Source organism: Callithrix jacchus, chromosome 3 (genome assembly GCF_049354715.1).
Source record: "Callithrix jacchus isolate 240 chromosome 3, calJac240_pri, whole genome shotgun sequence".
NCBI lineage: Eukaryota > Metazoa > Chordata > Mammalia > Primates > Cebidae > Callithrix > Callithrix jacchus.
This window is the reverse complement of record NC_133504.1, coordinates 38,042,891-38,056,709: the sequence shown is the minus strand read 5'-3', so window position 1 is coordinate 38,056,709 and position 13,819 is coordinate 38,042,891. Positions and strand designations below refer to the sequence as shown.

At 34.9% G+C, this 13,819-nt stretch overlaps 1 protein-coding gene across 4 annotated transcripts in view; it reads left to right on the top strand.

The window, feature by feature from the left end:
- Positions 1-2,438, top strand: part of TMEM144 (transmembrane protein 144) — a 67,963-nt gene extending 65,525 nt beyond the window's left edge. For 2 of the 4 annotated variants that reach the window (XR_013533361.1, XR_013533363.1), the window contains 2 exons: positions 250-520; positions 699-2,438. The gene's annotated coding sequence lies outside the window, so the exon portion shown is untranslated. Of the gene's footprint in view, positions 1-249 lie in introns of all 4 variants that reach the window. The other 2 variants (XR_013533360.1, XR_008480016.2) reach the window with 1 other exon arrangement.
- Positions 2,439-13,819: the final 11,381 nt, after the last annotated feature.

Genomic DNA, 13,819 nt, shown 5'->3' with positions numbered 1-13,819 from the left:
TGTGATTTGTGGTGCACTCTTTGATGACATGGTCAAGAATTGGTAAAAATATCTATTTCACATTGCCTGGCTGTTAGTAGCTATTCAATGAATGTTAGTTTATTAATTGTATTTTCCCTTGGCATAAATTTATCTTTGGCTATATCCCTACTCTACCCTCAAAGACATAACAATCAAATTTTGTTTACCATCTCGTGATAGTTTTCCTGTTGATGTCGGTTACTACTAAAACTGCCCATTTCTCTGCAGCTGCTTCCGCTCCATCAGCCTAACAGAAGAATCTCTGAAATTTTGACAGCATACTTCCATGGATTGCAGGATTAGAAAGATGGAGAAGAGTATTTTAAAGAAGTTTTGTAGGAACTGCAGGAGAGGATTTGGGTATATTTATATTCCATAGTATAAGTGTAATGCTTTGTTCCTGCTCTTTCATTACTTCTATTAGAAACAGACAAGAAGAGAGACATGGAAATGACTAAAGCACCAAAGAAAAGGCATTTTTCACATTTCAAAGTCACAGGTAAAAACCATTTATCACTTTCATGTGGAAACATTCTTCCAAACTGTAACTAATCATGGTGTCTCTTACTGTTTCCACCGACTTCTGCAGCTGCTAAAACACCTTTGCCACAGCTCCAACACCCAAACCATGCCTTTGCATTTCTTCAGTTTCTAAATGGGAATACCTTCTTTTTTAGGCCTTTGTTGTATTAATTAATAATTAAGAATCCAGTGGCTGGCAAACAGGCAAGAAACTGTATGAACAGAAGATAACCAACTTAGCAGCAGCAGAGTAAGCCTCCAAAAAGCAACAAGATCTTCGAAAGTGGCTGGGAAAGCTCCCAAATGAGTAGGCTTCAGTCTCCCACCATCAACGCCTCAGACTGGGGGTGGATTACACTAGGCAAGGAAGGATACAGAGAACGTAATAATTAGGCCCAAATCTGCCCAGTAGGAATTGACCATGGTAGTGATGGCTGGCAAACAATGACTTTAGTGGAAACTAAGAAATGAGAATCATCAGAGAAACAACCACTCACACAACAGAAGCATGAAATTTTTCTTCATGCAAAGCCATTGGAGGACACTCTCTAAGATGTATCATCAAATAGTGTTGAGTTTTAAGTCATAGTACATTTTTTGTGTTTTGAAATACACATAACTAATTTTCTTATGTGATAAAAGTTTATGTTACTACTGGGAATTTAGAAAGATATTATCAGCCAATTAGACTACCCTGGAAGAAACATTCTGCCGAAGTAGCAACTGGGCATGTTGGGAAAACGCTGATTTAAAATTACATAGATTTCTAGATCCCACTTCGATTAAAACAACACAGTCTTGGTAAAATCACTCAGCAATCCTGGATCTTGAGTTCCTTTACTTATAATTAGGGAACCACACCAGAAAATCCAACTCAAGGATTTTATAACGTTTGTCTTCCAGTGATTTTACTACTGAAATAAAGGGGTGTAATGGTGGGTTGGAAGAATGAGAGAGCCATTTTATTTTAAATCCTGAGAATAAGTTTGGTGCCACCAGTAATCAAAAAATGGCTTACTCATTTAAAGTTCACTCATGTTGATCCAGGTCACATTTAATAGATTCCTGAATGTCACAAAAAGGCCTGAGCAGGTTGAAGTTGAATCTACTTTTCCTTCAAAGTCAGTAAGAACTGGAATATAGAGTTCTCAAACAGAAATGGATGAATAGAATAATAAATTCACCGGGTAAATGACAAAGTGAAGCACAACTGCCTAAAGCAAATATTTTTTAGGGCTGAGAATTATTCTAGGATTTATAATGACCAAACTTGCCCTGGAGAACAGAGATTGCTTCTATCATGTCACCTGAGACTACCCTAATCGGGGGGCATTTTCAGAAGAGTAAAATCTAAAGTCGCAAAGCTTACTACATGAGAAATCAAGAGAAGTGAAGAGAAAACGGTATAGCAAAAACAGACCTGAGTTTCAACCTTCAGGCTTTTGCTATTAATAATATCCTGCATTATGAATGCAGTGTTTTTGTTTGTATGTGTGTGTGTGTGTCTTTACAGAAAGCATTCATCTACCTTATGTCATTTAATCCTCACAGCAGTCCTGTAAGTTATGTTCAGCAAGCACCAATTTTAAAGGAGGAAACTGGCTTTCAGAAATGACAATGGCTTGTGTAAATGATGGGGAAAGCCACAGTCAATAGACAGTATGACCCTTGTACCAACTGCCACAGAGGTTTTAGGCTGATTTCTCATCTAGAGCAATGGTCTCCAACCTTTGGCACCAAGGATTAGTTTTGTAGAAGACAATTTTTCTACAATCTGGAGATGTGGCAGGCGATGGTTTGGTGATGATTCAAGTGCATTACATTTAATGTGTACTTTGTTTCTTTTGATTATTATTACATTGTAATAAATAATGGAATAATTATACAACTCACCATAATGTAGAGTCCTGAGCTTGTTTTCCTGCAACTATGCAGTGCCATCTGGGGGTGACAGGAGACATGAATGATCAGCAAGCGTTAGATTCTCATAAGGAGCACACAACGCAGATCCCTCGCATGCTCAGTTCACGGTAGGGTTTGCGCCCCTATGAGAATCTATGCCACCTCTGCTCTGACAGGGGGCTGAGCTCAAGTGGTAATGTGAGCAATGGGTAGTAGCTATAAATACAGATGAAGCTTCACTGGATCACCGGCTACTCACCTCCTGCTGTGCAATCTGGTTCCTAAAAGCCATGGGGTAGGGAGTAGATGTGTGGCTTTCAGTTTTTTTCGGCAGATAAAAATACAGATGCATTAGTTGCAAGTGCAGTGTAAAAGGCCTAGAATCCTGTCTGTTGGACCTTGCTTCCAATCCCAAATGCGTTCTTCCCACCTGGTCAATGCTTGAAGCTATTTGAAAGCAAAGGTAATTTCTAAAGACCTACAGAAATTTAACATTCTATGATTCTCTGGAAGGAAAAAAATGCAAAATTTTTATTTGATTACATATCAATATAAAACTCAGGATTACAAACTCTGAAATGCTTATTTTATCTCCCTTTTCAACTCCCAAGCATTTCTTTAGATTCCAATGGACAAGAAATTAAACACCTCCCTTTTCTCTTCCCAAAAAGGCATTTGTTTACATTAGGGAGATAACGTTTCTTTTTGCCTTTCTGGAAGGGAGGGGGAGTTGTTGCTCGCATGCAGCCTTCAGGATTTCAATTTTGAGGTTCCATTCCCATGGTGAAGAAAGCCCCTTTGCCCATACAGGCCTGTCCATCTATGGCAATGTAATGAGAAAGGGAAAGAACTGCAAAGAGGAGCTGATGTGGTTATTGCTTTAAGTAGTAACAATCTGCCTTTGCCCAGAAATGCGTACTAATAATAGCTATTAGAAATGTATTATAGATATCCTAGATAATGGTGTAGATGCAGATACAAATATCAAAATAGTAATGCATATTGTGATAATACCCTTTATTCATAGTATGTGAACATGTGAAATGTTTGTTTATCAAACTTTCCATCTTGACTATTTGAAAGTAGAATAGTGCACAGATCATAGGCACTAAAACCATGAAGGTTCTTCAAAGGACTTGATCCACATATACAAGTTTTTGCACTGGAAGCCAGAGCTACTTGGTTGGGTCTATAGAGGAAGTCTTTACCACCCAAAATAGCCTTGACAACTTAGGAAAAATATTTCGGTTATTTACAATACTAAAACTGTCAATCATGTTTAGGTGTGGGGCAATAAATTGTAAATTTTTCTTTTGCTTCTGATAAATATAGACAGTGTTCACAGGCAGTTACTGTTCAATCCTGGCTTTTTGCACAAATTGTCTTGACTTGTCTACTAAGGTATCAAGATATTCAAGATTTTTCTGGACAAAACATTCCACTTCAGAGATCATAAGCTTGGTTAACACTGGCTTGGTATTTTAGAGACCAACCAAAATGCAAAGTGCATCAACTCATCCTATGAACAGTACCAAGTGCATGTGATGATAACATTGGAAACACGCACACACTTCCTGATGATGGGATGTTGAGTTCCTTCTGCTGTGAACAACCTCCTCATGAACAACTTGGGGAACTATCTGAAAACATTTTGAAGATTATGAAGAAACACTAGGAAGTCAATATAAAATCTTTATCAGATTTTTTTTTCTTAACTTGAAGACAGCAGTTAGAAAAAGAACACTTTAAGAACATTATGAAATAAATTGATAATTACAGAACAGTACATTATGGACCACACTTCAGCAAGCCTCTCAAAACAAAAATCTGTTTAGTAAAATTTATTGAAGAATTTTGATTTGAAATTAATGTGATTTGAGACGTACCATGCTAGTTAATATTTATTAAAACTGATATTATCTTGAGTTGAATTTAATTTTCCTCTGAAATTAAGTCATTAAGTTACATATAATTTTATTAGTGACAGCTCATAAAGAATTTCATTCTTCTCATTGTAGAATGCATTTTATGCATTGATTAAATGTAGTATATTTTATTGTTTTGCTTAAATATAAAATGTATTTAAATTATTTTTATTTTCATTGTGTTTATTTTTACTTTTGCTCTCCATTTATAATTGGTAACAATAGTTTCTCATTTATGATAGAGACATGTCATTTTTTTTCAAAGTATCATTAGATTTTGAAATGATTGGAATGTGTCCCTGATTATTTTACCTGGCAGATTCTGTGGGCATTTAATTTGGAACTCCTGATTTAAGCATACGAAAAGGAAAGAAACACACTATTTCAGCACAAATAGACTATTCCTTTTGCTGCTCCTTTAGCATGAAATTCCCTTTCTGTCTGGCATAACTCAGTTTAGTCTTTAAGGACTATTTTAAATAGAAGTGTTTTTTTCTGAAGAAACTTTCTCCAGGCACTAGAAAAAGAATTCATTATCTATCCAATAATGCCTGGTTCTTTTCACCAATGTGGTACTTAGCTCATAGATTAGTTGTGTTTGCAGATGGCTGCTACCTAGGCTGGGAGCCTTTTGGGACAGGGGCCATCTTTCTTATGCAACTTTTTATCACCAGGGTATAATAGATGTTTAATAAGTCTTTGTTACTTTTGAAACCATGAATGCATTATTTTTTCAGCATTTTTATTTTTACCAATGGCAAAAATACTTTTGGACAATGTCAGATACATATTTGAAATACATTAATCTTTGTAAGTCGCAGAAGTACAAAATCATTTAAAGATAAGAAATCAATTGTATTCATGCCACTTCATGGCCCTCGAGACAATTTCAGGATCATTCTCACAAACCCCTCTAGGTCGTATATTCTTTTTTTTCTTACCTCGACCACATACTCTTTATGATTGTTGTCCATCATACAGTTTTTGTTTTTTCTTTTCCTTCCTTGAGTCCTGGCAATTGAGCACCAGGAAGAGCAACCCTCTGCTGGCATTCAGAGCTACCCCTTGCTGAACCCTAATTTAAACACTGCTTCTTCTAAAATCGTTAACATAGCTCTCATCAGAATTAGACATTGAAGAGACTATTACCCAAAAATATCAAAAACAGTCATCTCTATGATATTTTCCCATACTTTTATTTCTCTAGAAATATGGCCTGATGATCTATAAATTCATTACAATGTATAGTGCTCACTTAGGCAAAATATATGACGTTTAGTCTGATTCTGAAAAATCACGTTCTTTCTTAACGATTTATGATTATAACCAGCCCAAGCAATTAACTTTCTGCAAAATCATCTCTGATGATATATGTAAATGCCATACATAAGTAGTTCTAATGCTTGAAAACTGTTGAAAGAGATGTTGTTGTAAGAAAAGAAGTGTTTCTTTTCATTTTATTCTCAGTAATTTGAATAATAAGGAAGGAGTTTGTCAACATTTAGACAGGCCAGTGGAACTGTCAATAGTCAGTATGGGAGTGCTTCACAAAAATTAGATTCGGCAATAATTAGGCAGCTGTATGGGATGAGGCTGGGGCAAAGTTGGAAGACAAGCAGTTGTCCCCCAGCCAGAAATTAGAGATGTGTACTTGCTTAGTATTTAGAGGGAGGAATAAGACTAAAAGAAATTCTACATCTTCAACTTTAATGTAATTTTAAATACCCTTTTAAATCATGTTGAATTTCTGGATACTTAGAAAAATATGTTACTCCTTTTCATTATTCTAAGACCAAGTTCATTATAAGTCATTTGTATTGCTTCAGTATAAACTTAAGATCTTCAAATATATTAATCAATAAGAGTCTGTGCAATTCCTATATTTCCCCTTTTCAAACATTTCCATTAATAGTTTTATTTCTAAATATTTTTATTTTATATGACCTATGTTATTTTGACAAAAAGAGGCATTTAATAAAAACAGAATGTATGTGACTTATTTGAATTTCCCTCAACATTTAAAAAAAATAGGTTCTATAGCTACCTGAATACTGTGCTCAGTTCAGTTTTTTTTTAAAGGTAGGTACATTATCTTCAGCGCTTTTATATATTAAATTTGAGTTACACTAAATTAAAATTTTTAAATAATCTATAAATTATTACTTTGATCATAATCTATCAAGGAGTGTGAAAGCAAAGCTTAAGCTGACTCTCAACCCCCACAATACTTCTTAGGATCTAGAAAGCTTAAATGATTCAGGTAGAATTCTTTTTTAATTAGTATTCTAAAATCCAAAAAATGACTGGCATTATTGGCAAGCAAGATTATTAAGAATGTCACTGAAATTAATTAGCTATTGATCAGAAGAGACATGAACAGTGAATAATGGAGTGTTCTTCCATTGTCCTCTCTTCTGTTTGGAAGAGCATTCCATTATCCTCTGTTCTTCCATTTGAAAGAGAAGAAAAGGTGGAATTGGAAGCTGAAATGTTCCACAGGAGAACAACCAGCTTCAGCGGAAGCAAAGTCATATCTTGATTTTGAATTTGGGGGTTACTATAGACCTCGTTTAAAATAAATTAAGAGTACGTAAGTTATGTAAATAAAGCCACCTCTCCACTTCATCTGTAAATCCAGAATGTGAGCAAATTGGACTACACTGTACTTGTGAGCCTCTCACCAAAATACACCGTTATTGATGAATTTTCTTTCACATGTATCCATATCATGAAGCTTTCATACCGGCCCTGAAGTTCAGAGTTATTATGGTTTTTATGCTGAAATCTGCCAAAATAATTTAAAAACATGCACTTGTCTTAAGTTTATTGAAATGTGTGTTAGTTACAGTGATAGAAGAATTAAAGAAGATATTCAGCTCCAGGGACAAGAGAACTGTCCTGTTAACAGACCTGGCAGGTTCCTGCTTTTAAGAAAGAAGCCTGGTTATTGGGAGAAATTGTTCAGCCCTGTGTTAGCAGGAAGGCTGATGCAATCATCAGCCACAGTGACACTTCACTAGGACTCAAAGCCCATCACTGTCCCAGAGTTGTGGCTGGGTTGAAGTCAGGGAGAATCCAGTGGCCTAGTTAGAGTGCCCCTGCAGCAAACATAGCCATGAAGATTTTCACATGTCACTTTGTTCTATCAAATTCAAGAGTTAGCTGACTAAATTTGAAAATACATTTTGAGGAAAATTTTACCCTTGCCAAAAATACTCACCTGAAAAGTGAATCTACTTTTCATTTGTCTAAACAGATGTCAAAGGTGCCATGAACCATATTAGCATAATTACACTTTTCAAAAATTCCAAGGCATTAGTCTCCCATAGAAACATAACAATGAAAATAGATACTTGAGCAACAAATATAAATGGAACAAGCAAATCTTATCTGTCAATTTTCATTATCAAAGGTATATTTTTATTAAGTTGGTAAATTGTTCTGCATTTATTAATGTAGACTAAAGTGGAACCAACATTAAAAGCAAAAATTATATATTTAATTATCCTATAACTTTAACTTATTTTCTAAATGCACATTGACCTGAATTTTTTGGGAAAAAAGTAAAGTACCATCTCCCCACTCGGTAAGTTTGCCATGACACACACAAAAAATGAGTATTACTAAGCTAATCAGAATCTATAATAAGACTTTTAAATATAAAATATTCTTATTTTATCAATTATTTTATATTTTAATAATTACATAGAATATTTTAAAAGTTTTTCTTAGAAGTTGTCTCTCAAGAAATGCACACAGTAAATGTGAGATCCATCATGTACAGTAATGCTAAAAGTAAGATTTTTGAATGGATGAATTACTAATAACCACAAAACAATTTTTAAAATATGACTACTAAAAAGGAACCAGGTAGTCTTAAAGAAATGGCCCACCCAGAGTTGGGGCAGGAAAAATACAAAATTAACCTAGGCCAACCTGTGCCAAGAAATAAGGAAATTCTCAGGAATGCTGGAGACCTGTGAAAAGGACCCAGGAGACAGTTTGGAGAGGGTTTAACTGGCAAAATTTACCTCTTTTGAGAATCAAATTAAATAAGAACATAACTTGTCAGGCCTCCAGGTGCAAGCCTGGACCCAGAAAGTCTAAAATCCTGCCTTGGCTGATCACTCCCCACACCCTTCCTGCGTTCGCCATTATCCCCAATAGCCCAAATTCTCCCTGCTCCTTAAGCTTCCCCTCACCCCACCCCGTCATCTTAACTGTTATTATGATAATGTGAATACCCCACCCTGCCATCTTAACTACTCTTATCCCACCCATCATTGTAACTGAACTTATGGTAATGTATACTTCTTGCCCCCAACCCCAGCACTGATCTTACTCCTTAACACCCCAGCCTGCTCCCCAAAAGATTTGCCCCAACCTATAAAACCAACTCTTATCCCACCGTCCTCTGTTAATGCCCTTTTCTACCTTAGCCCACCTGCACTCAGGTGGATAGACAGCCATGTTACTCACACAAAGACTGTTTGGGGAGTCTCTTCATTCAAGGTGTGCATTTTTAACATAAATGAATCAGAACTCATCAAATAAAATAAAAATCTATAAATCCATACTGATATAAATAATAATGCTTTATCTTAGAGCTCTTCTAATAAATACAGAAAGAATGACAAAGTTAGAATTACCAAAATTAACAAATTGCCATTGGGTAATTTTCATAATAATAATTGATTCAGATGAGAAACACCAGTGGGTGAAAGTTTAATGAGAACAGAATATTGTATATTACTGGCCAGGTGCAGTGGCTCAAGTGTGTAATCCCAGCACTTTGGGAGGCCGGGGCACACAGATCACTTGTGGTCAAGAGTTTGAGAAGAACCTGGCCAAAATGGTGACACTCCATCTCTACTAAAAATACAAAAAATTAGCCAGGCATGGTGGCAGGCACCTGTAATCCCAGCTACTTGGGAGGCTGAGGCAAGAGAATTGCTTGAACCCAGGAGGGAGAGGTTGCACTCCAGCCTATGCAACAAGAGCGAGATTCCATCTCAAAAACAAAACAATATTATATATTACTAAGAGTATGCATATAAATATGACAATATTAATAACTGAGGCATTTGTGTAAACAACATACAGATTCTGTGTACTTTCCTTTTTTTTTTGTAAATTTAACAGTATATCAAAATTTTACTTACCCAAAATTCCACCACTTCAGACCAATACAGCCTCCTAAAGAGTATTTTTAACTATGTTTTATTCTTAAATCTATTCTTTGATTCAGGATTTCTATAGACTTCCTGTGGGTCTTCCTATGTGAAATACAAGAGGAAATATAATTTTTAATAGTTCCAAATATTGGGTAAAAGATGAAAAATAATAAATTCAATTAAATGTCACATAATGAAGTTTTAGTCAATTATGAACCACATATACAACACGAGTCCTATAAGATTAGAATACCATATTTTCAATGTACCTTTTCTATGTTTTGACATGTTTAGATATACAAATACTTCCCATTGTGTGAAAATTGCCTACAGTATTCAGTACAGTAAGATGCTGTGCAGGTTTATAGCCTATGAACAATAGGCTATACCAGGAACCCTAGGTGTGTAGTACATCTGAGTTTGTGTAAATACATTCTATGATACTGACGCAAAGATAAAAATCACCTAACAATGCATTTCTCAGAAAGTATCATCCTTATTAAGTGACAGGTGACCGTTTCAAAGTTTTTCAAAATATTCATCAGTCATTTATTGCAATTTACTATGTGACAGATACTTACTCTTCACTTTGGGTTTAAAATGAGATTTGTCAAAAAGACATGGCCAAGTGGCATGAATTTGTGAAGGCAGAATGGTACTGCACACTTTCACGCATAGAGAAAAAACCAATCCTTTCTCTGACATATACCTGTGTGCTCTTTCTATCAATATAACTTACCAGTTCTTTGTTGAACATATTTAGTGGGCAAAGCCCATTCTTGAGTTCTGAGTGAGGAAAAAATACAAATAACATTTAAGCCCTGTCTTCCAAAAACTCAAATTCAAGAAGTTATAAGGAAGGGGAAAAAAATAACTAATGATATGATATTTTGGAATGGAGACCAAAAAAGAATATAAAAATGTAAGAAATAGATGAAATCTCACCAGCAGATATTTTTTTTAAATGATCAGTGTCACTAATCATCAAGGAAATGCAAATCAAAACCACAATGACATGTCATCTCACACTTGTTAGATTGGCTGTCATTTGGACAAGAGATAACAAGTGTTGGTGAAAGGCAGTGACCAGGTCTATTCACGTGGAGATGAGACAGACAGGCATGAACACAAGTAATTATTTCAAACAGCTAAAGAGTCAGGTATGTGGAGGAGAGGCAACTCTTGTACACTGCTGGTGAGAATGTAAATAGTACAAGTCATTATGGAAAACAGTACGGAGGTTCCTCAAAAAATTAAAAATACAATTATCATATGATTCAGCAACCCCATTTCTGGATATACATCCAAAGGAAAAGGAATTAGTATTTCAAAGAGATAGCTGCATTTTCATGTTCATTAAAGTATTAATCACAAGCCAAGATAAAAAACCAATGCATAAATACTCTCTGAGAAATGCGTGGTAGGTGATTTTGTCATTGTGTGAACATCAGAGTGTACTTACACTCCCCAGATGGTACGGCCTCCTACACACCTAGGCTGCATGATATAGCTTGCTGCTCCTAAGCTATAAACCTGCACAGCATGGCACTGTACTGAATTCTGTAGACTATTGTCATCCAGTGGGAAGTATTTGTGGATCTCAACATATCAAAACAGAAAAGATACCAGAAAAATACAGTATTCTAATCTTATAGCATCAGTGTGAATAAGTTCTAGAAATTTAATATACAGCATGTTGACTATAGTTAATAAAACTTTATTGCACACTCAAAATTTGCTAAGAGCATAGATCTTAAATGTTCCTACCTCACATGCACAGATAACTATGTGAGATGATGGATATGTTAATTAGTTTAATTGTTGTGATCACTTCAATCATTTGTTTTCGTTTTTCCCCTAACTCCAAGTTTAGAATCACCAGATGAAATCATAAGATCACAACAACTGAGGCCTGGTGATCATTAGCATAATAAAAAGTGAATTTTATTCGACATGAACTTGGAATGTATCTGGAATTCAAAATAATTCTTGCATCAGAGTTAAGGAAATGACATTTTGGTTTATGTGAACACATGCATTTCTAATCTGTATTCATATAATATTAACTGCAAGTACAATATATCATAAGATTACTTTTTCCCTTGTTTACTAAAATATAAAATGATTTCTGATTTTGGTAGTTATCATTCATAATCATCTTTTATAAGTGACTTTATTATATGAAACTTTAAAATATCACACTAAAAGCATTACTATATAAACAAATCTGTTATTATAGGCATTTATATTAATGGTAGAATCTCTTTTCAAATTTTTACCTTAATCTTTATGGCTGTACAAAATGCTAATAAAAAAATAAAATAAAAAATAAAATATCTAAGCATAGACAATGTGATATAAATATGTGGGCAGTAAGTTTTCATTTAGATTCAGAGTAGTTAGCATTTGAAAACCTCTAATTACAAGCTCACACTCCAGATCTGACTATGAGTGTTTAAGCCTTCTTTTTCTGAAGTATTAAGGAGTTTGTTATTTAACATAAAAGCGTAAGTCTTTTTAATCCATTGTTAAAGTAAGTGGTGTTTAAGATGTGAGTCAATTAGAAACGTTACACAAGCACCTTAATTATTATAAGAAGAAAAGAGAAGTATTGAGGTAGGCTAATAGTCAATATTCTTCAGTCACTTTTTTAGACCTAAAGATTGTTTTAAGTCTTTTTCATAGTCATTTTTAAAAGAGTATGTTGCCTGCTCTGACTTGAAGTTTGACGGAATGATGTTGCTGACATATTGTAGCAACTATCTTAAATGAACTTTTCATTTACGGTGTTTGACAGAATGCCTAGACTGACAGTAAGTTGGGACTTCAATGAGATTAAGAGTTCTGTGACAATTTTTGCCTGTTTGGTAATAAACGTTTTTATATATGAAATATATAAGCCTGAGATAACAGGTGTTGTTCTATCTCACCTGTAAGCAAGGTTAGTGGCAACTGTGGCCTACAGTGGTCGTTAACTTCTGGAGGTTACCAATATCTATTAAAATAATGTTGTAAATGACCAAATTAGCTTAACATAGTTTGTGATCAAAGCTGCTAGTGAGAAAAGAGATACTCGGGCCTATGAGATGACAGACAATTGCACAGGCACACACCTAGTTGTTAGGGTACGGGGTGGCCTTCTATTCCTTACATGTGTGTGTGATGTGTGTCAATCAAAATGGTTTATTTAGATACATTGAATAATTTTATGTGGGATAAGGTCTTATGTTGAATTATCCTATAATAAACATAAACAACTGGAAAGTTTATGCTTAATTGGTTTCCACTTTTTATGGCAAAACCAATGGAGTGAATGTATTCCAGTCCCTATCATACTATACCTTTCATAGCTGGTAGATATTATGAAAATTAAACATGTTTAAAGGTTTGAATATCAGAAGTTTCATAAAATTGAAACATTTTTAAGGTCTTCTTTTAGAAATAGCGTAGCCTATTTTTTTTTTTTAAGGGAAGTTCATGCATTTTGCTTTTAATCTACAATAGAATTTAAAGAAAGAAATCAGACACAGTGGCTCACGCCTATAATCCCTGCACTTTGGGAGGCCAAGGCGGGTGGATCACAAGGTCAGGAGTTCAAGCCTCAGGAGGGTGAGGCAGGAGAATTGCTTGAACTGGGGAGGTGGAGGTTGCAGTGAGCTGAGGTCACACCACATGCTCCAGCCTGTTCAACAAGAGTAAAACTCCATCTCAAAAAACAAAACAATAACAACAACAAAACTAATTTAAAAAAAGAGAAACATACGTGGAATAAAAAAAAAAAAATCTGTCTTTTCCCAGAGATTCTGAAAATTCATGGAACACAATTTACAAAGACAAAGTACCTGGTAATTTCAAGGAAGAGAAACATAAAAAAGGTGATACAAAGAATATTTCATTTTTATTTTCCACTGACAGGATGGAAGCAGCAAGAGTTAAGTGCTGTGTTTTATCATTTTGGCAGTGATGATGGTGGCGGTAGTGTGATTTGCGGGCCTGGAGGACTCTTACTGATTTTCAGTACACTATTTACTGTGAAGTAATAGTAAACATTTTGCTAAAGTTTCTCATATTCTATCACATAACCAAGCTTTGTATTATCACATTTTAAAATAAACATCAAATGATAAAGCACACTGTAACTACTGAGGTCTATTAAAGTCATTGTACAAACTTGCTACTTTCATTCCCCCCAGGTTTTTTTTCAGGCTTAGTAGAAAATAGAGTTGATTCAATCAAGAAGGATAAAGATGTCAAAACACTGTACCAATTTAGATG